The following is a 26,405-nucleotide window of genomic DNA, read 5'->3' on the forward strand; positions in this document are numbered from 1 at the left end:
AGACCTCATGAGAGAGGAATAAACCCCACAACGAGAGGGATAGAGACAGTTTGTGACTTAGCTCTACCCAATTGATAGTTGTAGTAGTTGGTAATAAGCAGTCTTGAACGTGTGCTTTATCTACTTTGAAGAACTACTAAATGTATTTCCTCAGATAGCTCTTCAGCACAGCTACTAGCCTAGCCAGCAGATCTGACAAGCTTCCTTACAGCTGCATTAGGGTTGGACATGTTTCCTGTGCAGATTAACCACAGAGCAGGCGCGAGATGTGGCAATTTTTTTTTACCTCAATCCAGGGATGAGAAATTCACAGTTCTCCGAATTGTCCATTGTCCCAACTGTTACATCGAGAAGATTGAACGACTGTTAACCTAAAAGTAGTCTTTTACTCTTCAGTCTTCTCGCTGTAACAGTTGGGATAATGGGACAATTTGTATTACAACACATTTATCATCCCTGGATTAGAGGTATGTTTTCCGAGCCATATGTCACGCCGGCTCCGCAGTGACTTAACCTCTACGGGATCGTTGTCCCCCCGCGGGATGGTTGAGCTAACGTAGGCTAATGTGATTAGCATGAGGTTGTAAGTAACAAACAAAAAAATCCCAGGACATAGACATATCTGATATGGGCAGAAAAATTACATTCCTGTTAATCTAACTGCACTGTCCAATTTACAGTAGCTATTACAGTGAAAAAATACCATGCTATTGTTTGAGGAAATTGCACAATTACAAACTTGAAAATGTATTAATAAACCCATTAGGCACATTTGACATACAACATTTTGAACAGACATGCAATGGTTCATTGGATCAGTCTAAAACTTTGCACATGCACTGCTGCCATCTAGTGGCCAGAATTTAAATTTCGCCTGGGCTGGAATAATACATTATGGCCTTATGACGGTACAAAAAAAAGACAACAAAAAAACATGTTTTTTTCTTTGTATTATCTTTTACCAGATCTAATGTGTTATATTCTCCTACATTCATTTGACATTTCCACAAACTTCCAAGTATTTCCTTTCAAATGGTATCAATTTCAATCAAATGTATTTATAAAGCCCTTCTTACATCAGCTGATGTCACAAAGTGCTGTATAGAAACCCAGCCTAAAACCCCAAACATCAAGCAATGCAGTTGTAGAAGCAGGGTGGCTACGAAAAAACTCCAGAGAAAGGCCAGAACCTAGGAAGAAACCTAGAGAGGAACCAGGCTATGAGGGGTGGCCAGTCCTCTTCTGGCTGTGTCGGGTGGAGATTATAACAGAACATGGCCAAGATTTTCAAATGTTCATAGATGACCAGCAGGGTCAAATAATAATAATCACAGGTTGTCGAGGGTGAACAGGTCAGCACCTCAGGAGTAAATGTCAGTTACTGTTTATAGCCGATCATTCAGAGTATGTCTACTGCTCCTGCTGACTCTAGGCAGTTGAAAACAGCAGGTCTGGGACAGGTAGCACGTTCGGTGAACAGGTCAGGGTTCCAAAGTCGCAGGCAGAACAGTTGAAACTGGAGCAGCAGCATTACCAGGTGGACTAGGGACAGCAAGGAGTCATCAGGCCAGGTAGTCCTGAGGCATGGTCCTAGGGCTCAGGTCCTCAGAAAGAGAGAAAGAAAGAAAGAAAGAGAGAAAAAGCGAGAGAAAATTAGAGAGAGCATACTTAAATTCACACAGGACACCGGATAAGAGATTAAATACTCCAGATATAACAGACTGACCCTAGCCCCACGACACATAAAATACTAAACATTTTGAGAGGAATGGGAGATTCGATATAGGTATTTTTCAAGAGAGGCTTTATTACTGCCACTTTTAGTGACTTTGGTACACATCCGGTGGATAGAGAGCTGTTTATTATGTTCAACATAGGAGGGCCAAGCACAGGAAGCAGCTCTTTCAGTAGTTTAATTGGAATAGGGTCCAGTATTCACCTTGAAGGTTTAGAAGCCATAATTATTTTAATCAATGTGTCAATAACTATAGTTCTATTTATTTTTACCTTTATTTAACTAGGCAAGTCAGTTAAGAACCAATTCTTATTTTCAATGATGGCCTAGGAACACTGGGTTCCTGCCTGTTCAGGGGCAGAACGACAGATTTGTACCTTGTCAGCTCAAGGATTTTAACTTGCAACCTTCCGGTACCCTGCCGCCCCATAGTACTAAGGATCAAGAGGGTCTGCCTTGATCCTAGGTCCTGGCTGAGTTGTGAAGACTCAGGACAACTGAGCTTTGGAGGAATATACAGATTTAAAGAGGAGTCTGTAATTTGCTTTCTAATGATCATGATTTTTTCCTCAAAGAAGTTAATTAATTTCTCACTGATGAAGTGTAAGCCATCCTCTCTTGGGGAATGCTGCTTTTTAGTTAGCTTTGCGACAGTATCAACAACACATTTTGGATTGTTCTTATTTTCCTCAATTATGTTGGAAAAATAGGATGATCGAGCAGCAGTGAGGGCTCTTCGATACTGCACGGTACTGTCTTTCCAAGCTCGTCAGAAGACTTCCAGTTTGGTGTAGCGCCATTTCCGTTCCAATTTTCTGGAAGCTTGCTTCAGAGCTTGGGTATTTTCTGGTGGATATTGGGTATTTTCTGGCGAAGGGTGTCTGGAAGGGCATCTAGGAATCTTTGGGTTGTCTGAGAATTTATAGCACGACTTTTGATTACCCTTGGTTGGGGTCTGAGCAGATTATTTGTTGCGATTGCAAATGTAATAAAATGGTGGTCCGATAGTTCAGGATTATGAGGAAAAGCATTAAGATCCACAACAGTTATTCCACTGGACAAAACTAGGTCCATAGTATGACTGTGGCATTGAGTCGGTCTGGAGCCATGTTCGACAAAAGTCGATCATGGCTCCGAAAGCCTTTTGGAGTGGATCTGTGGACTTTTCCATGTGAATATTAAAGTCACCAAAAATGTGAATATTATCTGCCCTGATAGGAATTCCGTCCGATAGGAATTCAGGGAACTCAGTGAGGAACGCTGTATATGGCCCAGCAGGCCTGTAAACAGTAGCTATAAAAAGTGATTGAGTAGGCTGCATAGACTTCATGACTAGAAGCTCAAAAGATGAAAACATCAGTTTTTTTTGTAAATTGAAATTTGCTATGGTAAATGTTAGCAACACCTCCGCCTTTGCTGGATGTGCGGGCGATATGGTCACTAGTGTAACCAGGAGGAGAGGCCTCATTTAACACAGTAAATTCATCAGGCTTAAGCCATGTTTCAGTCAGGCCCATCACATCAAGATTATGATCAGTGATTAGTTCATTGACTATAACTGCCTTAGAAGTGAGGGATCTAACATTAAGTAGCCCTATTTTGAGATGTGAGGTGTCACAATCTCTTTCAATAATGGCAGTAATGAAGGAGGTGTCACCCCCTGACCTGAGAGAGCCTTTTTATGTCTCTATTTTGGTTTGGTCAGGGTGTGATTTGGGTGGGCATTCTATGTTTTGGTTTCTATGTTTCGTTATTTCTATGTTTTGGGACAGCTGTCTATCATTGTCTCTGATTGGGAATCGTGCATAGGTAGCCCTTTTTCCCTCCTTCAGTGTGGGAAGTACATTTTTTTTTTAGAGGCATCATAGCCCTGTTAAGCTTCACGGTCGGTTTGTATTTTATTGTTTTTGTTGACGACATTCTAGAAATAAAGGAATATGCACGCTCACAACGCTGCACTTTGGTCCACTTCTTACGACGCCCGTGAAAGGAGGTCTTTATTCCAGTGAGATTGCTAAGGCAAACACCGCCATGTTTAGTTTTGCCCAACCTAGGTCGAGGCACAGACACTGTCTCAATGGGGATAGCTGAGCTGACTACAGTGACTTTGCTAGTGGTATACTTCACTAATCTGTCAGGCTGGCTAACTGCCTGGCCTGCACCCTATCTCATTGTGGAGCTACGTGAGTTAGAGCCCTGTCTATGTTCGTAGATAAGATGGGAGCACCCATCCAGCTAGGTCGGAGTCCGTCACTCCTCAACAGGCCCGGCTTGGTCCGGTTTGTGGGTGAGTCCCAGAAAGAGGGCCAATTATCTACAAATTCTATCTTTTGGGAGGGGCAGAAAATAGTTTTCAACCAGTGATTGAGTTGTGAGACTGCTGTAGAGCTCATCACTCCCCCTAACTGGGACGGGCCCAGAGACAATTACTCAATGCCAACACATCTTTCTAGCTGATTTATACGCTGAAGCTATGTTGTACTTGGTGACCTCTGACTGTTTCATCCTAACATCGTTGGTGCCGACGTGGATAACAATATCCCTATACTCTCTACACTCGTCAGGTTTAGCTTTAGCCAGCACCATCTTCAGATCAGCCTAAAACTTTCTAGAACACCGTTCCGCTAGCGGAACCCCTCGCCAAAAGCCAATGAAATTGCAGGGCGCCAAATACAAATCAACAGAAATCTCATAAAATCATAAATTTCTCAAACATACAAGTATTAGGCACCATTTTAAAGATAAAATCCAGCCACAGTGTCTGATTTAAAAAATGCTTTATAGCAAAAGATCCACAAACGATTATGTTAGGTCACTTAGCTTCTCCCGTGACTGCCGCTGTTGAAGCTGAACAATTTGTTTGTGTGCTTAACAAAAGGCTAAGCTGTGTTCCAATATATTTCACTTGTGATTTTCATGAATATGAATATTTTCTAGGAAGATTTATGTCCGTTGCGTTATGCTAATTAGTGTCAGATGATGACAACGGTCCCGTTCACGGGATGGGGTGTCACCACAGGTTAACTCTGTCTGTAAACACGCTGGATGATTCAGAATCCATTGAAGAGCTTGAACGATTCAGTGACGAGAGATACTTACGAACTCAAAGAAACATGTCGCTGGTTTCGGAGGATTCAAGCATTGTTAAGGACAACCAACCAAATCAACAAAACAAAACCAGGTTGGCCAATAGGTATCAACGATGGAACCAAACCATCCCCAAGTAAGAGGGCACATGTGGCGAGTGGCGAGAGGTTTACTGATATGGATGTTGACTTGTTAAAATCCATCAATGAAAGGCTTACCAAACTTGATATATTACGAGAGGACATCAATGCATTATGTGCTAGTCTCAAATTCAGCCAATGTCAGATTGATGATATAAGGAAAGAGAACAATGCGCTGAAAGGTACTGTAGACTCTTCATAGCAATGTGGAGGTGGTGCAAAGGGAGAACAAACAACAAAGAAACCTTGCTTGATGTACAGTGTCGATCAATGCGGAACAATCTAATATTCTCAGGGGTACCGGAGAATGACAACAGCAGAGGCTGTGAGGACACTATGTCAACTCAACTAAACCTGCCCACTGATGTTGTGCGTAATGCCACTTTCTCCAGAGTCCATAGAATAGGTAAGGCCTCTGGAAATAGGCCACGGGCTATTATTGCATGTTTTGATCAATTTAAGCAAAAGGAAATGACGAAGAACATGGGCAGAGAACTCAGAAACACTGATTTTGGAATGAATGATCACTTCCCCACCGAGATCAATGATCCCATCATGAAGGAAAAGCGTTGCCTGAATCAACGAATCTCCATGGTGATGGATGAACTTTATATCAACGGGCAATTGTATCAGGACTCTAGAGTAACTCCCTTGTTGTTTAAATGTAATGTTTAAAACTGAGTTTGTGTGTTGTAGTGTATCATGACAACTTCAACTATAACGAATACATGCTATATTGATCTCCACTTGATAAGGAAAGGGCTGCATATAGCTAAGGTTAATGTATGTAGCCTTCCTAACAAAATACATGAGGTTGTTAACTTGGTCAACATAAATAATATTCACATTTTGGCTTTGACCGAAACGCATTTAGATGCATCTGTAAATTATGGGCAAATTAACATTCAAGGATATAGTCTACTGAGAACGGACAGGAATAGGAATGGTGGCGGTGTCGCACTGTATATTCAGAATCATATACCTTTTAATAAGAGGAGGGATGTCCTTAATGTAGGTCAAATAGAGGCACTATGGGCTCAAGTACATCTGCCTCACCAGGCACCCATATTGGTAGGATGTGTGTATAGACCTCCTAGCTCTAAGCTGTCCTATCTGGATGACTTATGTACTGGGTTTGACCAGGCCACAGATAGCAACAGAGTTGTATTTATCTTGGGTGATTGTAATATAAATTGGAAGGATCACAATAATTTGAATAGAACAAAATTGATGAGATATGCTAAGAACTGTGGTTTGAAACAAATGGTTAATGATTCTACTAGATCTTCAATTAAGTTGGGTCATCGTTCAGACACATGCATTGATCTGATTTTCTGTAATATACCATTGCAATGCTTAAAAGCCAGATCAATGCCAGTGGGCTGGACATACCATAATATTGTGACCATAACCATAAACACTAAGGTTCCAAAGAAACCCCCTAGGATTGTGGTCAAAATACATTTTTAAACATTTAATCATAAGTTATTTCTGAATGATTTGGCTGCTGTACCCTGGGAGCTGATTTATCTAGAGGATGATTTAAATCATGCTACAGAATGTTTTATTGATTTGCTCATGGAGGTAATGGACCATCATGCCCCTATAAGAAAGAGTACAGTTGGTGCCCGTCCATCTACATGGATTGATGATGAACTGGGTGAGGCTTTTTCTCAAAGAAAATGGCGAAAGTTTTAGCAGCCAAGTCAAAATGGGAAATTGACAAACAGAATTATAGAACATTACGTAATTATGCAGTTAAATTGAATCAAAAGAAAAAAAAGTGATTTTACAACAATGCTTTTATTGATTGTAAGAATGGTTCTAAAAAGGTATGGAGCACAGTTAAAAAATCTTGCTCCTACCTGAGACGCAGATGTCTCAACTAGACACCTGGAAATGCAAATGCGCTACGCTAAATGCTAAATGTACTCGTTAAAACTCAAACGTTCATTAAAACACACATGCAGGGTATTGAATTAAAGCTACACTCGTTGTGAATCTGGCCAACAAGTCAGATTTTTAAATTGCTTTTCGGCGAAAGCATGAGAAGCTATTATCTGATAGCATGCAACACCCCGAAATACCTGAAGGCGACGTAAACAAAAGAATTAGCGTAGCCGGCGCTACACAAATAGCAGAAATAAAATATAAAACATTCATTACCTTTGACGAGCTTCTTTGTTGGCACTCCTATATGCCCCATAAACATCACTATTGGGTCTTTTTTTCGATTAAATCGGTCCATATATACCCAAAATATCCATCTATGGAAACTGTGATTCAGAAAAAAACACAGTTTCAAAACGCAGCGTCATTTTTTTAAATTAAAAAAGTCGACGATAAACTTTCACCAAACACTTCGAAATACTTTTGTAATCCAACTTTAGGTATTAGTAAACGTTAATAATCTATCAAATTGAACACGGGGCGATGTGTATTCAATAGCTCCACGTCTTCAAATCATGTTTGGGAAATCTCTCTTCCAAGACGTCCTGTCGGAGACCGGATGGAATGGAATCTCTCTCCTTTGTTTGACCAAGAAATAACTCCCAGGAAATTTACAAGAATGGCGACATCGTGTGGAAGCTGTAGGAATTGCAATCTCAGCCCCATTTAATTTGGTGTCCCTTAAACAATACATGCAAGTGGCGCATGGATATTTTTTTCAGTTTTCAGTGACCAGTTTTTCTTGCGCTTTTCGATGAAACACACGCTCTGTTATAGTCACAGCCGTGATTTAACCAGTTTTAGAAACTTTAGAGTGTTTTCTATCAACACATACTAATCATATGCATATACTATATTCCTGGCATGAGTAGCAGGATACTGAAATGTTGCGCGATTTTTAACAGAATGTTCGAAAAAGGAGGGGGTAGACGGAAGAGGTTTTAACCTCTTGGGCTTACTTGGTACATCTATCTCATCATGCCCATCTAGTGTGGAGGTTGACGTGAGAATAATAACAAAACCAGTTGGTATTGCCATTCATTTTGCAGATTTTTTTACACAGAAAATGTAATTACTGAGCATCAATGTAGACATACATTCTTCCAAACAAGCTATTGGATTGATGATCATATTATGAGCAATAATACAAACGGTGTCAGTGGAGGAGGTGTTAAAACTATTGAAGTCATTACCTGATGGTAAATCTACAGGTTATGGTCCTATGGACAATTTTTTGCTTCGCTGTGCTGCTCCTCAGATTGCAGTTCCACTGAGATACATATTTAATTGGTCACTGGAAAAGGGGATGTTTGCAAATGTATGGAAGCATGCGAAACGGTGTCCTATTCCGAAAGACAGCAAAGAACCCATTACTCCTGCCAATAGTCGACCAATTAGTCTACTCCCTACACTCAGTAAGATATTGGAGGGTATTGTGCGTAGACAAATGTGGGAGTACATGGAAAAGAATGATCTGATTACAGCCAATCAGCATGCTTATCGCAAAAACCATTCCACTTCATTGGTTGACATGACTGACCAGTGGCTCAATGCTATGGATAATGGCAAACTTGTAGGTGTACTATTTTTAGATTACAGTGCAGCATTAGATTTTTTTAAACCTTTATTTAACTAGACAAGTCAGTTAAGAACAAATTCTTATTTTCAATGATGGCCTAGGAACAGTGGGTTAACTGCCTGTTCAGGGGCAGAACGGCAGATTTGTACCTTGTCAGCTCGGGGGTTTGAACTTGCAACCTTCCGGTTACTAGTCCAACACTCTAACCACTTGGCTACCCTGCCGCCCCAAGGGGATTTAGTGGATCATTAAATAATTTTGACAAAATTAATGCATTATGGTTTTAATGAGGTAGCATTGAATTGGGTACAGTCATATCTAACTGACAGGAAACAGTCCACCTATATCAATGGTTCATTTTCTTCCCCTAACGTGTTAAACTGTGGAATACCGCAGGGAAACTGCCTTGGGCCACTTCTTTATTTAATATATACCAACGACCTTCCCTATGCCTTGGTTGGAACTCAAGCTACTATATTTGCAGATGATACTACAATTTATGCAGCAACACAATCGGTTCAACAGGTACAGCAGGCTTTACAAGGAGATTTGGAGAATATCAGGAAGTGGGTTTGCCAAAACAAACTTGTTTTAAACACCAAGAAAACCAACTAGGAAAAGGCCAAAACAGCATGGGATACAATGGGAGGAGTACAAATTGAAGAATTGGCAGAAACCAAACTATTGGGCGTGCAACTAGACGACTGCTTATCATGGTCGTCTCAAATACAGTGGGGCAAAAAAGTATTTAGTCAGCCACCAATTGTGCAAGTTCTCCCACTTAAAAAGATGAGAGGCCTGTAATTTTCATCATAGCTACACTTCAACTGACAGACAAAATGAGAAGAAAAAAAAACAGAAAATCACATTGTAGGATTTTAATGAATATATTTGCAAATGATGGTGGAAAATAAGTATTTGGTCACCTACAAACAAGCAAGATTTCTGGCTCTCACAGACCTGTAACTTCTTCTTTAAGAGGCTCCTCTGTCCTCCACTCGTTCCCTGTATTAATGGCATCTGTTTGAACTTGTTATCAGTATAAAAGACAACTGTCCACAACCTCAAACAGTCACCTCAGATTTCCCTCTTCCTGTTTGGATTTTATCTCAGGGGTTTGCCTGCTATATGAATTATGTTATACTCACAGACATCATTCAAATAGTTTTAGAAACTTCAGAGTGTTTTCTATCCAATACTAATAATATGCTGCCCCCTATCCCAAATAAATGCTGCCCCCTATCCCATACAAGTTAATGGGGAGAACCGGTTGAATGTTTCTGTCGGCTGAATGAGCGACACCGGTTGCGCATTCCAACAGCATTTCCTTCCAGAAGCCATGAGAAAATGTTCCGGCTGCGGGGACTGTGCGAGGGGATATATACTACTATCTGTACTTGCTGATGGCACAGACACTGTTTCATACTTTCCTACACTTAAATTACCCTTGTGTCTGAAGCTGGGCTTGCAGCACAGCTATCCTCGCCATAAGGCGATCGTTCTCCAGTATATTATGAGTACAGCGACGGCAATTTGATGGCATCATGTTAATGCTACTACTTAGCTTCGGCTGGTGGAGCTCCTGACGAACCACGTCCTTAAGAGGTTCTACACAGGAAGCCTGTCCGACCCAAGAGCAGCTGTAATCAAGCAGGTCAGATCTGATGGCTGCTATTAGCCTAGCTACACCGAACAAAAATATAAACACAACATGCAACAATTTAACATACCTTGAAAAAAAGTAGGGGCGTGGATCAGAAACCAGTTATTATCTGGGTTGACCACCATTTGCCTAATGCAGGGCTGTTCACCTCACATATTTGAATGGGCTGTTGATTGTGGCCTGTGGAATGTTGTCCCACTCCTCTTCCATGGCTGTGCAAAGTTGCTGGATATTGGTGGGAACTGAAACACGCTGTCATACCCATCAATCCAGAGCATCCCACACATGCTCAATGGGTGACATGTATGCACATTTTCAGCTTCCAGTAATTGTGTACAGATCCTTGAGACATGGGGCAATGCATTATCATGCTGAAAGATGAGGTGATGGCGGGGGATGAACGGCACGAAAATGGGCCTCAGGATCTTGCCAAAGTATCTCTGTGCATTCAAATTTTAATTGCTAAACTGTAATTGTGTTCATTGTCCGTAGCTAATGCCTGCCCATACCATAACCCCACCTCCACCATGGGGCACTCTGTTAACAATGTTGACATCAGCAAACTGCTTGCCCACACAACGCCATACACGCTGTCTGCCTGGTACAGTTGAAACCGTGATTCATCCGTGAAGAGCACATTTCTCCAGCATGCAGTGGCCATCAAAGGTGAGCATTTGCCCACTGAAGTCTTTTACAATGCGGAACTGCTGATGAGCTTGCCTAAGACGATTTCTGACAGTTTGTGCAGAAATTCTTCAGTTGCGCAAACCCACAGTTTCATCAGCTCTCTGGATGGCTGGTCTCAGATGGTCCCATAGGTGAAGAAGCTGGATGTGGAGGTCCTGGGCTGGCGTGATTACACATGGTCTGTGGTTGAAAGGCCGGTTGGACGTACTGCCAAATTCTCCAAAACAATGTTGGAGGCGGCTTATAGTAGATAAATTAACTGTCACTCCTGCTCCAGCTCCTCTTCTCGTTGGACTCACTTGAATTCCATCACTTATTGATTGCCTACCCTCTGTTTTGTTTCATGTTAGTTATTTATTAAATATTCACTCCCTTTACTTGCTTCTCGTCTCCCAGCGTCTGTCCTCACAGAATGCTGACACCAATATTGGAAGCTACAGGGAGTTATTTGGTTCATGTTGGTGACGTCGGGTCCGGGTGCCGCTTCTGAAGGAACCGGGGGGGCCTCAGCTGGCTTGTCAGGCTTCCATGCTTTAGCTGGCTCGAGAGGTTTTCTTGTCACCATCTTTTTGCGCTTCAGCGCTTCATTGGACTCACCTGGACTCCATCACTTATCACTTATTGATTGCCTCCCCTATATCTGTCTATTCCTCAGTTTCATAGTTATTTATTAAATATTCACTCCCTGTACTTGCTTCTCGTCTCCCAGCGTCTGTCCTCACAATAACATTAAATTCTCTGGCAAAAGCTCTGGTGGACATTCTTGCAGTCAGCATGGCAATTGTACACTCCCTTAAAACTTGAGACATCTGTGGCATTGTGTTGTGTGACAAAACTGCACATTTTAAAGTGGCCTTTTATTGTACCAGCACAAGGTGCAGCTGTGTAATGATCAGCTTTTTGGTATGCCGCACCTGTCAGGTGGAGGGATTATCTTGGTAAATGAGAAATGCTCACTAACAGGGATGTAAACAAATTTGTGCATTTTTGAGAAATAAGCTTTTTGTGTGTAACATTTCTGGGATATTTTATTTCATCTCATGAAACATGGGACCAACACTTTACATTGTGCGTTTATATTTTTGTCTGACTGGCTGCTACCGCCTGAGCAGAGATGAGATGATGACTTTAAGTAATTCAATTATAAAGTCATCAAATAAAAACAAAGTAATATACACAACAGACATATTTTATTAAATTAAAGTAATATGAATAAATGATGGTTAATAAGTGATAACAAGTACAATAATGGCCAGTTACTACCATTGTGGGGGTTATTAATTGTTTTATTCTGTGCTGTTACAGCATACAACCCCAAAAATAACACAAAAAATATTTGAAACCTAAATCAGAAATCGTGATTTATTTCATAAAAACCTGTCTCTTACTTCAGGGGATGGCGTGATGGCTGTTCAACAGTCTGAAGGCCTGGAGATAGAAGCTGTTTTTCAATCTTTCAGTCCCGGCTTTGATGCACTTGTCCTGTTTCTGTCTGCTAGATGTTAAAGGAGTAAACAAACCGTGACTCGGGTGGCTGAGGTCCTTGATGATCTCCTTGGTGTCAAAGGAAGGCCAAGAAGATCATCAAGGACCTCAGCCACCCGAGTCACGGTCTGTTCACTCCGCTACCATCACACACAAAGACACGCACACACTTTAAACCCTCTATGCTCTTTTGAGACCCAACTTTCCAAGTCACTGTGATCTCTTGTTTTAGACATGGAAGCCAAAGTAATGAACAACTGAGCATTTTTATACAAGACCCTAAGCATGTTAATTGCTTGATTAGCTCCTGCTTTTGATATACTTTGTAACCCTAATTTACTCAAGTGTTTCCATTATTTTGGCAGTTACCTGTATATTCCATTGTTTTTGTCAAAATTGCTCTAGCTCTAAATCTGGTTGAGAATCATTGATGGACATTAATATTCAGAACTTGTTTCTGATTTGTTAAGCAGATTTAAGTCAACACCTCATGGAAAGCCATTCTGGTGTGTCTTTGTTATATACAAAAAATGTACTGTCCCGTAGAAAAATACAACTCTATCCCAGGGTTAGGTTTTCAGAAGACGGAGGCGGCTTTTCCTGCAACTTTATATCTGGGCTTTGGTCCTTTAATATTTTGTTTGTGTCACGTTCTGACCTTAGTTCCTTTTTTATGTCTTTGTGTTAGTTTGGTCAGGGCGTTAATTGGGGTGGGTAGTCTATGGTATAGTTCTCAATCCGAGGCAGCTGTCGATCGTTGTCTCTGATTGAGAATCATACTTAGGTAGCCTGTTTTCCCCATTTTGGTTGTGGGTGATTGTTTTCTGTACCTGTGTTTTCCATACAGAACTCTTTCGTTTTCATTTTGTGTAGTGGTCAGTTTTAATTAAAAAGATGACAAACACTTACCACGTTGCGTTTTGGTCCACCGATCCATCCTACTCCTCCTCAGAAGAGGAGGACGAAACGTTACAGTTTGATCCTAACAAAATCCCCAGTCCCAGTCGGTGACAAGCATTACCATAACAGGATGCTGCACCACAATACTTGAAAATACAAAGGGATCAACAACATTTAGTTCAATCCACATTACTGGCTTGTATGACAAATTGAAAAGAAGGAAGCCTGTGTTAAAGGACAACAACTTCTCCCTCGAAGTCAACAAGACAAAGAAGCTGATCATGGACTACAGGAAACGGAAGGGTGAGCACTCCCCCATCCACATCGATGGGACTGTAGTGGAACGGGTCGAGAGCTTCAAGTTCCTCGATGTCCACATCATTAAGGAATTAGCATGTCCACACACCCACACAGATGTGAAAAGGGCACGACAGCGCCTCTTCACCTCAGGAGGCTGAAAAGATTTGGCATGGGCCCTGAGATCATTAAAAAGTTCTACAGCTGCACCATTGAGAGCACCTTGACTGGCTGCATCACCGCTTGCAACGGCAACAGCAATTTTTACTTGTTATTATTCATTATTCCTCGTGTCACTTTCTATCCTTTTAAAAATAATGTTTCTATCTTAATCTTTAACTCAGCATTGTTGGAAAATTACACATAAGTAATAATTTCATCATTGACTTGAGTATCATGTAATGATGACTTGCCACTGACCAGCAGGAAATGCCGTGCAGGTTTTTCAGAACAAGTTGTGTTGTCCATCTTTCTTAAGACAATTTACAGACAAAAATGCTGTTTGGGCCAATAATGATAATGCTTACAACAAGTGAGAGGTGGAGGTAGAAAGAGGGGCCAAAACACAAAACTAGGAGTTTCCTTCCCTCCTTTTCTGTTTGTGCCAGGCCTGTGAGTGTTCTGCAGGAAGAGTCCTGAGGGAACAACACACACACACACACACACACACACACACACACACACACACACACACACACACACACACACACACACACACACACACACACACATCGATATTGTGTGCCAGGCAGGTTCCTGACCTTAGGAAGCACTTTAGAGAAAAGAAGGGTACCATCAGCATTCCAAACTCACATAAACCCCAACCCTTACTGATGGCTAGTGTGGGTCACTACTCTCTCCAAATGGTGCCTTTGAGCTTGCATTGTTTTTCTTCCTTGGATTTTGCTACTTCTCCTACACAGGTTCCATGGCACTCACAGGTAACCTTACATATCTAAAGTTACTTTCAGAGGATCTAGTCTTCAGTAGAACCTTTATTTAAAAATGGAAGCAATCGGGATTTTGAGTGGTGACCACTTGTCTTTGGATGGCACTTGGAAAAAGTCCCCAAAACAGATTTACTTGTCTGTATCCTATCTTGTCCATGATTTACACAGAAAACACATTTTCTTATTTTATTTTATAAGGATCACAATTAGCTAACAGCTAGTCTTACTGGGGTCTGACACATAATGAAAAAGACATTACAAAAGACTTTACAATTTACATAAACTCAGCAAACAAAGAAACGTCCTCTCACTGTCAACTGCGTTTATTTTCAGCAAACCATGTGTAAATATTTGTATGAACATAACAAGATTCAACAACGAAGAAAAAAAACTGAACAAGTTCCACAGACATGTGACTAACGGAAATTGAATAATGTGTCCCTGAACAAAAGAGGGGTCAAAATCAAACGTAGCAGTCAGTATCTGGTGTGGCTACCAGCTGCATTAAGTACTGCAGTGCATCTCCTCCTCATGGACTGCATCAGATTTGCCAGTTCTTGCTGTGACACGTTGGGTTTGTGCCCACAGGCGACATTGTTGCCGTTGATGTCTGGTGAGGACGTGCCTTACATCAGGCCTACAAGCCCTCAGTCCAGCCTCTCTCAGCCTATTGCGGACAGTCTGAGCACTGATGGAGGGATTGTGCATTCCTGGTGTAACTTGGGCAGGTGTTGTTGCCATCCTAAATCTGTCCAGCAGGTGTGATGTTCGGATGTACCAATTCTGTGCAGGTGTTGTTACACGTGGTCTGCCACTGCGAGGACAATCAACTGTTCATCCTGTCTCCCTGTAGCATTGTCTTAGATGTCTCACAGACATGGATAGAGATGGGCATTTGGATTTGTGGTTTTGACTTAATTCTCTGTACAGGCCAATGATTGTGACGGCGATTCTGATCAAACCATAAATGAACATGTTGTGCCACTGGCCTGAGACGATTTAAGTTCAATATGTAGCCTAGATGTAGCGCAGTAGGCTAACATTAAGTAGCTAGCTAACTTAGCTGGTTCATTGTTGCCCATGCCAGGAAGTTAGGCTAGCAAGCATTTTACCTAGGTAGCCTATGACAACAAAAACTAAAAGTGTACTGAATGAAAGTGCCACAGACCATTTTGCCAACATGAAAGAGAGGAGGATCACATTGATGTTCAACTAGTCTACAAGTAGGGTGAGTCAACATGTTTTGTTTTACTTGCGTGCGAAAGCACACACAGACAGAAATCTGTACTATGGGGAGCCACATGATATTTAGCAACATTGATTGAACTAAATAGTTTTTGGAATCTCGTACTACACTAAACATATATAGCCTTGTTAATTTGTAACTGTTTGTTACGTGCAATATTTGCTGTGTAGTTGAATTTATTTATTATATTATATTATTTATTTATTTATAGTCACTATGTGACTGTTGTCTTTTTGCTGTCACAGCCTTTCACTGGCTTGGCTTTGCTTCCTCAGTCAGTTTGCCTACGCACCACTACTGGTCATATACAGTATGTTTTGATAGTTGATAATTGCACAACGATGTAAATAGAAAGACAGCCACTGCAGTTCAACTCTAGTAGAATGCAATGATTATAACAAGTCACACTAGGGAAAATATTATTTTTGCACGGTGAAGTGAAACGTGTAAGTAAGAAACCTATCCATATCAATCCATGCACTGTATCTTCAAAATATTCCACTCTTTAGTCTCATCCCTGCAGGTCTGAGATGTCGTCGTGCAGTTGAAGGTCAAGACTTGCCTATCAGATCCTGCGATAAACCATGATGAAAAGAGAGAGCTGAGATTGCAATGCCTGTAATATTGGAATGTTACTGCTATGCTGCGTTCAGACTTCGATAGCAGTGTGTCTCCATTTATTTTGGGGCTTTGAAAGTCTGATAAGTTTAACAGTGATAAGTTGTGGGCATCATTTTATTCCCTATCAGGAATTCAGATGTAATAAAAAAAAGTTGCTCTTGTACGGCCTTTCATATACAGTTGAAGTCGGAAGTTTACATACACTTAGGTTGGAGTCATTAAAACTCGTTTTTCAACGACAAATTTTGGAAAGTCGGTTAGGACATCTACTTTGTGCATGACACAAGTATTATTCCAACATTTGTTTACAGACAGATTATTTCACTGTGCCTTTAAACAGCTTGGAAAATTCCAGAAAATTATGTCATGGCTTTAAAAGCTTATGATAGGCTAATTGACATAATTTGAGTCAATTGTAGGTGTACCTGTAGATGTATTTCAGGGCCTACGTTCAAACTCATTGCCTCTTTGCTGGACATCATAGGAAAATCAAAAGAAATCAGCCAAAACCTCAGAAAAAAATGTGTAGACCTCCACAAGTCTGGTTCATCCTCGGGGGGAATTTCCAAATTCCTGAAGGTACCACGTTCATCTGGACAAACAATTGTACGCAAATATAAACACTATTGGACCACGCAGCCATCATACCGCTCAGGAATGAGACGCATTCTGTCTCCTAGAGATGAATGTACTTTGGTGCGAAAAGTGAAAATCAATTCCAGAACAACAGCAAAGGACCTTGTGAAGATGCTGGAGGAAACAGGTACAAAAGTATCTATATCCACTGTAAAACAAGTCCTATATCAACATGACCTGAAAGGCCACACAGCAAGGAAGAAGCCACTGCTCCAGAACCGCCATAAAAAAGCCAGACTAAGGTTTGCAACTGCACATGGAGACAAATATTGTACTTTTTGGTGTAATGTCCTCTGGTCTGATGAAACAAAAAATATAACTGTTTGGCCATAATGACCATCGTTATGTTGGGAGGAAAAAAGGGGGATGCTTGCAAGCCGAAGAACACATTCCCAACCGTGAAGCACAGGGGTGGCAGCATCATGTTGTGGGGGGCTTTGCTGCAGTAGGGACTGGTGCACTTCACAAAATAGATGGCTTCATGAGACAGGAAAATTATGTGGATATATTGAAACAACATCTCAAGACATCAGTCAGGAATTTAAAGCTTGGTCGCAAATGGGTCTTCCAAATGGACAATGACCACAAGCATACTTCCAAAGCTGTGGTAAAATGGCTTAAGGACAACAAAGTCAAAGTATTGGAGTGGCCATCACAAAGCCCTGACCTCAATCCTATAGAAAATGTGTGGGCAGAACTGAAAAAGCATGTGCAAGCAAAGAGTCCTACAAACCTGACTCAGTTACACCAGCTCTGTCAGGAGGAATGAGGCCTACAAACCTGACTCAGTTACACCAGCTCTGTCAGGAGGAATGAGGCCTACAAACCTGACTCAGTTACACCAGCTCTGTCAGGAGGAATGGGCCAAAATTCACCCAATTTATTGTGGGAAGCTTGTGGAAGGCTACCGAAATGTTTGACCCAAGTTAAACAATTTAAAGGCAATGCTACCAAATTCTAATTGAGTGTGTGTAAACTTCTGACCCACTGGGATTGTGATGAAAGAAATAAAAGCTGAAATAAATCATTCTCTCTAATATTTTTCTGACATTTCACGTTCTTAAAATAAAGTGGTAACTGGTCAGTGATAACTGACCTGGTCAGTGATAACTGACCTAAGAAAGCAAATTTTTACTAGGATTAAATTACATTATAGTTTCTACTTTGAGAAACAGACGCCTCACAAGTCCTCAACTGGCAGCATCATTAAATAGTACCAGCAAAACACCAGTCTCAACGTCAACAGTGAAGAGGCAACTCTGGGATGCTGGCCTTCCAGGCAGAGTTTCTATGTCCAGTGTCTTGGTTCTTTTGTACATCTTAATCTTTTCTTTTTATTGGCCAGTTCGAGATTTGGCTTTTTCTTTGCAACTCTGCCTAGAAGACCAGCATCCCGGAGTCGCCTCTTCACTACAGCTGCCCACGTCCTCCTCCGACACCTTTTGGCAGGACAAAATGTTTTGGCATGACATGCCCTTCCCAAAAATGCAGAGGTTAAAATGTATGATGTGTAACAACATGATGTGCCAAATTGATCTGTGATTTAGTGCATTATTATAGCGTAAGCATTAGAATAAGCCCCCTCAATATTTATAGCCATCTCTCTGGGAGCTGATCCGTCATCAGCATAGTGGAATCATTCTGTTCGAAGGTAATATTCAAATGGAGAAAGTTGGTCAGAGAGCAGCGCTGCCTTTCTCTTTATCCTATCAGTATCAACACATGATAAAACGAGCGAACATTCTTTCTGCGTGGTGTTTTGGGAAACACGTTACATCTTCGGCCATTGTAAAATACTCGTAAGCCTAAATTCCATCGCTAACTGGACACCGGGGCCTGGGCTATTCATTATGCAAACATATAATTTACGACTTTGCAACTTTACAAGAAGAATATCATCTTTTGAATGAGATACTTTTCTTGTTTACTGTCTTGTTTACTGTATCATGTTGCAATCAAACACACAGTAATTGTGCATCATTTGCTGGGTGGTCAAGGCCATAGACCCATTTAGGAGGAGTTACATGCGTCATCAAACCTCAAGGGCCAATAATTGACTGTTTATACTGACAGAGAGGTCACAGCCTAGCACTGATGCAGTCTAATGTTATTCAACTTGACTAATGGAATATTCTTAAATGTCTTTTTACAGGATGATTGAAACAGTTAGATGAAGTGAATAATTTGTTTCTGTGCTGAAACAAATGTGAGATCTGCTTAACTAAACTTGATAGGTGTGTGGGTCTCGTAGAAGCCATCAATTACTCTGTTCATTGCAGTACAAACACATTTGACAATTTCAAGCAGCAAAATAAAACTCATAACAGCATTACTGAAACAAATTAGGCACTTTTAATGCTATTTTACATAATTAGATATGTTTAAGTTTACAAAAACTGCACGTTTTCACAGTGTTGTCATAACAACTAGGGGTATACCTACCAAAATGATATAAATGGATACCTGTACTACATTTTAGGCCAGGCAGCCTCATAGGAAGCTGTGTATGAAAACCTACATACTACAGAAAAATAGGGCATGATTGAGATTCTCACAAGCTACATCCCAGCTAGCACGTTTGGTTCCTTGGAAGTTGTGGGAACATATGTTTTGGTTTCACATTGGTTTTGTGAAAATGTTTAAACGTTCTGAGAAGAAAAGTTAACATTTTGCCTCTACTGGAAATGTTTATTTTTAGGTTGCAGAGAGCTTCTGAGAACTCTGCTTCCTTTAAATATGTCCTATGGGGTTTTATTAACGCTATGAAAATAGAAATTGTAGGTTATTTGTAGGTTTTTGAATAACTTCCTTAATACTGAATGTTTCAATATGACTTTAATAACACAACAAACGTATTTTGAGCTCCAAGCACAGACTGCACACATGTAAATTAATTCCCTTAGGCACATTTATTTTTTCTTGTGACACAGCATCAGTGAGATTCTAACCTCTCTATCCATGGAATTAGTCCACTGAGCCACCAGGATGGAGCTTTATGTTCTGAGAACGGAATGTATATGTTTTTAAATAACATTATTAGAAAGTTCTTTGAATGTTTCTAAAGTTTTCATTTGGTTTTGAGAACATCATTTAGTTTATTGATGTTAATGTGTACAGTTACTTTAATGTGCCTTAATAACAAACTTTTAGGCCATCTGTAAATACAAATACATTTGTTCAATTATGAGACAAGTTGGTTTAGCCAAAGAAAAAGTCAGGAACCTTCCCGCTCGCAATGATTGGCTGAGGTAATGGTGGGCTGCACATGCCGAGAGATGAGTTTCTGATTGGTCTGTGGTGTAGCATCTTGTGTCTTTAAAATGAGCTGCTCATTATGCGTAGATAATCGTTTATACTGCAGTTTTTTTATATATTTAATATATAATGTTGGCCATGCTCTCAATAACATTGCTGCCCTGGTCACTGGGAAAAAGTTGTGATTGACTACTTTCTGGAAGACGATCGTACCATGCTGACTCTGAAAATGAATCAGACGATGAGGAAATTCCTGATTTAGGTAAAAACATTCTCATCGAAGAAGACATTGTAGAGTCTTATGATGACGGTGATGGAGAAGAAACGTCGATCAACAGTGTTGCTGTCACAGAAGATGTTGACCGAGTTTTGAAATCAGTGGAATATCTGTACAAACTAAATGTAAACGACACAGGACGTCCCATTTAATGAAAAGGGTTGCAGTCTGTCGTGAAGCTTTCATTCATGTATACGGAAATATATATAGTATACGGTAAGAGTCTAGCTACAGTTTAATATATTATACAGTGCCTTGCGAAAGTATTCGGCCCCCTTGAACTTTGCGACCTTTTGCCACATTTCAGGCTTCAAACATAAAGATATAAAACTGTATTTTTTTGTGAAGAATCAACAACAAGTGGGACACAATCATGAAGTGGAACGACATTTATTGGTTATTTCAAACTTTTTTTTAAAAATCAAAAACTGAAAAATTGGGCGTGCAAAATTATTCAGCCCCTTTACTTTCAGTGCAGCAAACTCTCTCCAGAAGTTCAGTGAGGATCTCTGAATGATCCAATGTTGACCTAAATGACTAATGATGATAAATACAATCCACCTGTGTGTAATCAAGTCTCCGTATAAATGCACCTGCACTGTGATAGTCTCAGAGGTCCGTTAAAAGCGCAGAGAGCATCATGAAGAACAAGGAACACACCAGGCAGGTCCGAGATACTGTTGTGAAGAAGTGTAAAGCCGGATTTGGATACAAAAATATTTCCCAAGCTTTAAACATCCCAAGGAGCACTGTGCAAGCGATAATATTGAAATGGAAGGAGTATCAGACCACTGCAAATCTACCAAGACCTGGCCGTCCCTCTAAACTTTCAGCTCATACAAGGAGAAGACTGATCAGAGATGCAGCCAAGAGGCCCATGATCACTCTGGATGAACTGCAGAGATCTACAGCTGAGGTGGGAGACTCTGTCCATAGGACAACAATCAGTCGTATATTGCACAAATCTGGCATTTATTGAAGAGTGGCAAGAAGAAAGCCATTTCTTAAAGATATCCATAAAAAGTGTTGTTTAAAGTTTGCCACAAGCCACCTGGGAGACACACCAAACATGTGGAAGAAGGTGCTCTGGTCAGATGAAACCAAAATGTAACTTTTTGGCAACAATGCAAAAAGTTATGTTTGGCGTAAAAGCAACACAGCTCATCACACCATCCCCACTGTCAAACATGGTGGTGGCAGCATCATGGTTTGGGCCTGCTTTTCTTCAGCAGGGACAGGGAAGATGGTTAAAATTGATGGGAAGATGGATGGAGCCAAATGCAGGACCATTCTGGAAGAAAACCTGATGGAGTCTGCAAAAGACCTGAGACTGGGACGGAGATTTGTCTTCCAACAAGACAATGATTCAAAACATAAAGCAAAATCTACAATGGAATGGTTCAAAAATAAACATATCCAGGTGTTAGAATGGCCAAGTCAAAGTCCAGACCTGAATCCAATCGAGAATCTGTGGAAAGAACTGAAAACTGCTGTTCACAAATGCTCTCCATCCAACCTCACTGAGCTCGAGCTGTTTTGCAAGGAGGAATGGGAAAAAATGTCAGTCTCTCGATGTGCAAAACTGATTGAGACATACCCCAAGCGACTTACAGCTGTAATCACAGCAAAAGGTGGCGCTACAAAGTATTAACTTAAGGGGGCTGAATAATTTTGCACGCCCAATTTTTCAGTTTTTGATTTGTTAAAAAAGTTTGAAATATCCAATAAATGTCGTTCCACTTCATGATTGTGTCCCACTTGTTGTTGATTCACAAAAAAATACAGTTTTATATCTTTATGTTTGAAGCCTGAAATGTGGCAAAAGGTCGCAAAGTTCAAGTGGGCCGAATACTTTCGCAAGGCACTGTATATTTCTAATTTTGTCAGAAAGTTATTTTTATTGCAAGTTAAAGCTTGCTGTTAACTAGCCAGCTGAAGTTCAATAACTAACATTAAACCTATTTGGTTAACTTTAGCCAGCTATGACAATCGGTTTGTACTGGGATTATGGTTATTTGTTTAGCTGGCTAGCTAGCTAAACAAAAGACCCCAAGTTAAAGCTGGTTGTTAGCTAGCTAACGTTAGCTGACGTTCGATGGCTGGTAGCTAGCTAATAGCTAGCTACCAGCCATAGCTAGCTAATATTACGCGTATGAACTGTGTGTAACATTTAGTTATTTTTTTTCAGAATGCCATTTTGCATTGCTAGTTATAACCTAATGTTAACTAGATAACTATCTGACATTGAACCTATTTGGTTAGCTTTAGCTAATTATGACAATTGGTTTGTATTGCTAGTACTCTATGGATTGGGATTATGGTTCATTGCTTAGCTGGCTAGCTAGCTTCATGTCTAAACAAAATACCCCAAGTAAAAGCTTGCTGCTACCTAGCTAGCTGATCTTAGATGGCTGGCTGGCTTGCTGCTAACATTACATGTGTGAGCTGTGTGTAGTGATATCTCAGAATGCCATTTCGTATCTATTGTATAATAATGCTACAATATTCGTACCTGGAATTTGTCTTTCAGCATCAATAGAACACGCCTGACACTCCTCCACCAGTCATACAAGGATAATGGTCTAATGCCTTCCATCAAAAAGAGAGCTGGCCCATACAAGCACAGGTTACACTTGAAGCATGAGGACTTGCAGGGAGTGGTGAACTTCATCAACAACAACGCAGAAGATAATGCAATAGTATTACCATGAAGCCACCCAAGACACACACACTTTAGTGGAAAACTGCTGCCATCCCATGTGACAAAAGCAGCAGTGTGGTGTCTCTTCAAGGAATTGATGACAACACTTGGTATGTAAACCATGAAAATGTTTTGATTATTTAATTGACCTCAAACATGATTGGCACTACCTTTGTTTGTTCTCACAATATTTCTGTATATTCAGGTCTGTTCAACGCTGGTCCGACCAACCTGATTCCACGCTTCAAGACTGCTTCGATCACGTGGAATGGGATATGTTCCGCATTGCGTCCAACAACAACATTGACGAATACGCTGATTCGGTGGGCGAGTTCATTAGAAAGTGCATCGGCGATGTCGTACCCACAGCATCTATTAAAACATTCCCAAATCAGAAACCGTGGATTGATGGCAGCATTCGAGCGAAACTGAAAGCGTGAACCACTGCTTTTAACCAGGGCAAGGTGACCGGAAACATGACCGAATACAAACAGTGTAGCTATTCACTCCGCAAGGCAATCAAACAAGCTAAGGGTCAGTATAGAGACAAAGTAGAGTCACAATTCAACGGCTCAGACACAAGAGGTATGTGGCAGGGTCTACAGTCAATCACTGATTACAAAAAGAAAACCAGCCCCGTCGCAGACCAGGATGTCTTGCTCCCAGACAGACTAAATAACTTCTTTGCTCTCTTTGAGGACAATACAGTGCCATGGACACGGCACGCTACCAAAACCCGTGGACACTCCTTCACTGCGGCCGACGTGAGTAAAACATTTAAACGTGTTAACCCTCGCAAGGCTGCAGGCCCAGACAGCATCCCCAGTCCCGTCCTCAGAGCATGTGCAGACCAGCTGGCTGGTGTGTTTACGGACATATTCAATCAATACTTATCCCAGTCTGCTGTTCCCACATGCTTCAAGAGGGCCACCATTGTTCCTGTTCCCAAGAAATGTAAGGTAACTGAGCTAAACAACTACCGTCCCGTAGCACTCAGTTCCTTCATCATGAAGTGCTTTGAGAGACTAGTCAAGGACCATATCACCTCCACCCTACCTGACACCCTAGATCCAAATCCAATTTGCTTACCGCCCCAATAGGTCCACAGGCGACGCAATCGCAACCACACTGCACACTGCCCTAACCCATTTGGACAAGAGGATTACCTATGTGAGAATGCTGTTCATCGACTACAGCTCAGCATTTAACACCATAGTACCCTCCAAACTCGTCATCAAGCTCGAGACCCTGGGTCTCGACCCTGCCCTGTGCAACTGGGTACTGGACTTCCTGACGGGCCACCCCCAGGTGGTGAGGGTAGGTAACAACATCTCCACCCCGCTGATCCTCAACACTGGGGCCCCACAAGGGTGCGTTCTGAGCCCTCTTCTGTACTCCCTGTTCACCCACGACGGCGTGGCCACGCCTCCAACTCAATCATCAAGTTTGCGGGATGACACTACAGTGGTAGGCTTGATTACCAACAACGACGAGACGTGGCGTCGGAGTGTGGCGTCAGGAAAATAACCTCACACTCAACGTCAACAAAACAAAGGAGATGATCGTGGACTTCAGGAAACAGCAGAGGGAGCACCCCCCCTATCCACATCGACGGGACAGTAGTGGAGAGGGTAGTAAGTTTTAAGTTCCTCGGCGTACACATCACGGACAAACTAAATTGGTCCACCCACACAGACAGCGTTGTGAAGAAGGCGCAGCAGCGCCTCTTCAACCTCAGGAGGCTGGTGAAATTCGGGTTTGTCACCAAAAGCACTCACAAACTTCTACAGATGCACAATCGAGAGCATCCTGTCGGGCTGTATCACCGTATGGTACGCCAACTGCTCCGCCCACAACCATAAGGCTCTCCAGAGAGTAGTGAGGTCTGCACAACGCATCACCGGGGGCAAACTACCTGCCCTCCAGGACACCTACACCACCCGATGTCACAGGAAGGCCATAAAGATCATCAAGGACAACAACCACCCAAGCCACTGCCTGTTCACCCCGCTATCATCCAGAAGGCGAGGTCAGAACAGGTGCATCAAAGCAAGGACCAAGAGACTGAAAAACAGCTTCTATCTCAAGGCCATCAGACTGTTAAACAGCCACCACTAACATTGAGTGGCTGCTGCCAACGTACTGACTCAACTCCAGCTCGTTTCAATAATGGAAATTGATGGAAATTGGTGTAAAAAAAATTATCACTAGCCACTTTAAACAATGCCACTTAATATTACATTTACATACCTTACATTACTCATCTCATATGTATAGTATGTACTGTACTCGATACCATCTACTGCATCTTGCCTATGCCGTTCTGTACCATCACTCATCCATATATCTTTATGTACATATTCTTTATCCCTTTACACCTGTGTGTATAAGGTAGTAATTGTGGAATTGTTAGGTTAGATTACTCGTTGGTTATTACTGCATTGTCGGAACTAGAAGCACAAGCATTTCGTTACATTCGCATTAACATCTGCTAACCATGTGTATGTGACAAATGAAATTTGATTTGATTTATTTTCCAGAGGTACCTGTAGTAGGGCTGTCTTCCTCCAGGAATCTGTGGAGAAAATTGCTGCCCCACATCTCAAGCACTAAGCCCTGGACAGACCTGTGCTGACAGTGCCAGAAGAACAACTATCAGGTCTTCCAATCTGCCAATCTACCAGAAGCTGTTAAGTCAGCCAAGCTGAGGAAGCAAGAGCAGCATCTCCTTCTTGTTCAGAGTGAGCGGTCTGTCTACCAGAAGATGGTTGCTGACTGCAAGACCACCTGTCAAGACCTGCAGTTGTCTCTGGGGGCCCCTACTGAACCAACAAGCATAGACATCAGTGTGCATTACAGCTTTGATTTTGCTCAATAAGTTAGCAACATTTCCTTCTTTATGCTGATTAAGGACATAGATGGATAGATAGATATACTCACATTTATTTACATATGTACAGTGGGGAGAACAAGTATTTGATACCCTGCTTATTTTGCAGGTTTTCCTACTTACAAAGCATGTAGAGGTCTGTAATTTTTATCATAGGTACACTTCAACTATGAGAGACGGAATCTAAAACAAAAATCCAGAAAATCACATTGTATGATTTTTAAGTAATTAATTTGCATTTTATTGCATGACATAAGTATTTGATACATCAGAAAAGCAATTACAGAGATCATACGTTTCCTGTAG

General features: G+C 41.3%; 1 long non-coding RNA gene across 1 annotated transcript in view; it reads right to left on the reverse strand.

Moving 5' to 3' along the window:
* Window positions 1–932: 932 nt before the first annotated feature.
* LOC149970426 (uncharacterized) overlaps window positions 933–26,405 on the reverse strand; it is a 168,481-nt gene continuing 143,008 nt past the window's right edge. Inside the window, exon 3 of the long non-coding RNA XR_016493351.1 lies at window positions 933–1,604. This is a non-coding gene — a long non-coding RNA (uncharacterized LOC149970426). The remainder of the gene's footprint in view (window positions 1,605–26,405) is intronic.

This window comes from Oncorhynchus mykiss, chromosome 29 (genome assembly GCF_057628025.1).
Source record: "Oncorhynchus mykiss isolate SJ-2025 chromosome 29, ASM5762802v1, whole genome shotgun sequence".
Taxonomy (NCBI): domain Eukaryota; kingdom Metazoa; phylum Chordata; class Actinopteri; order Salmoniformes; family Salmonidae; genus Oncorhynchus; species Oncorhynchus mykiss.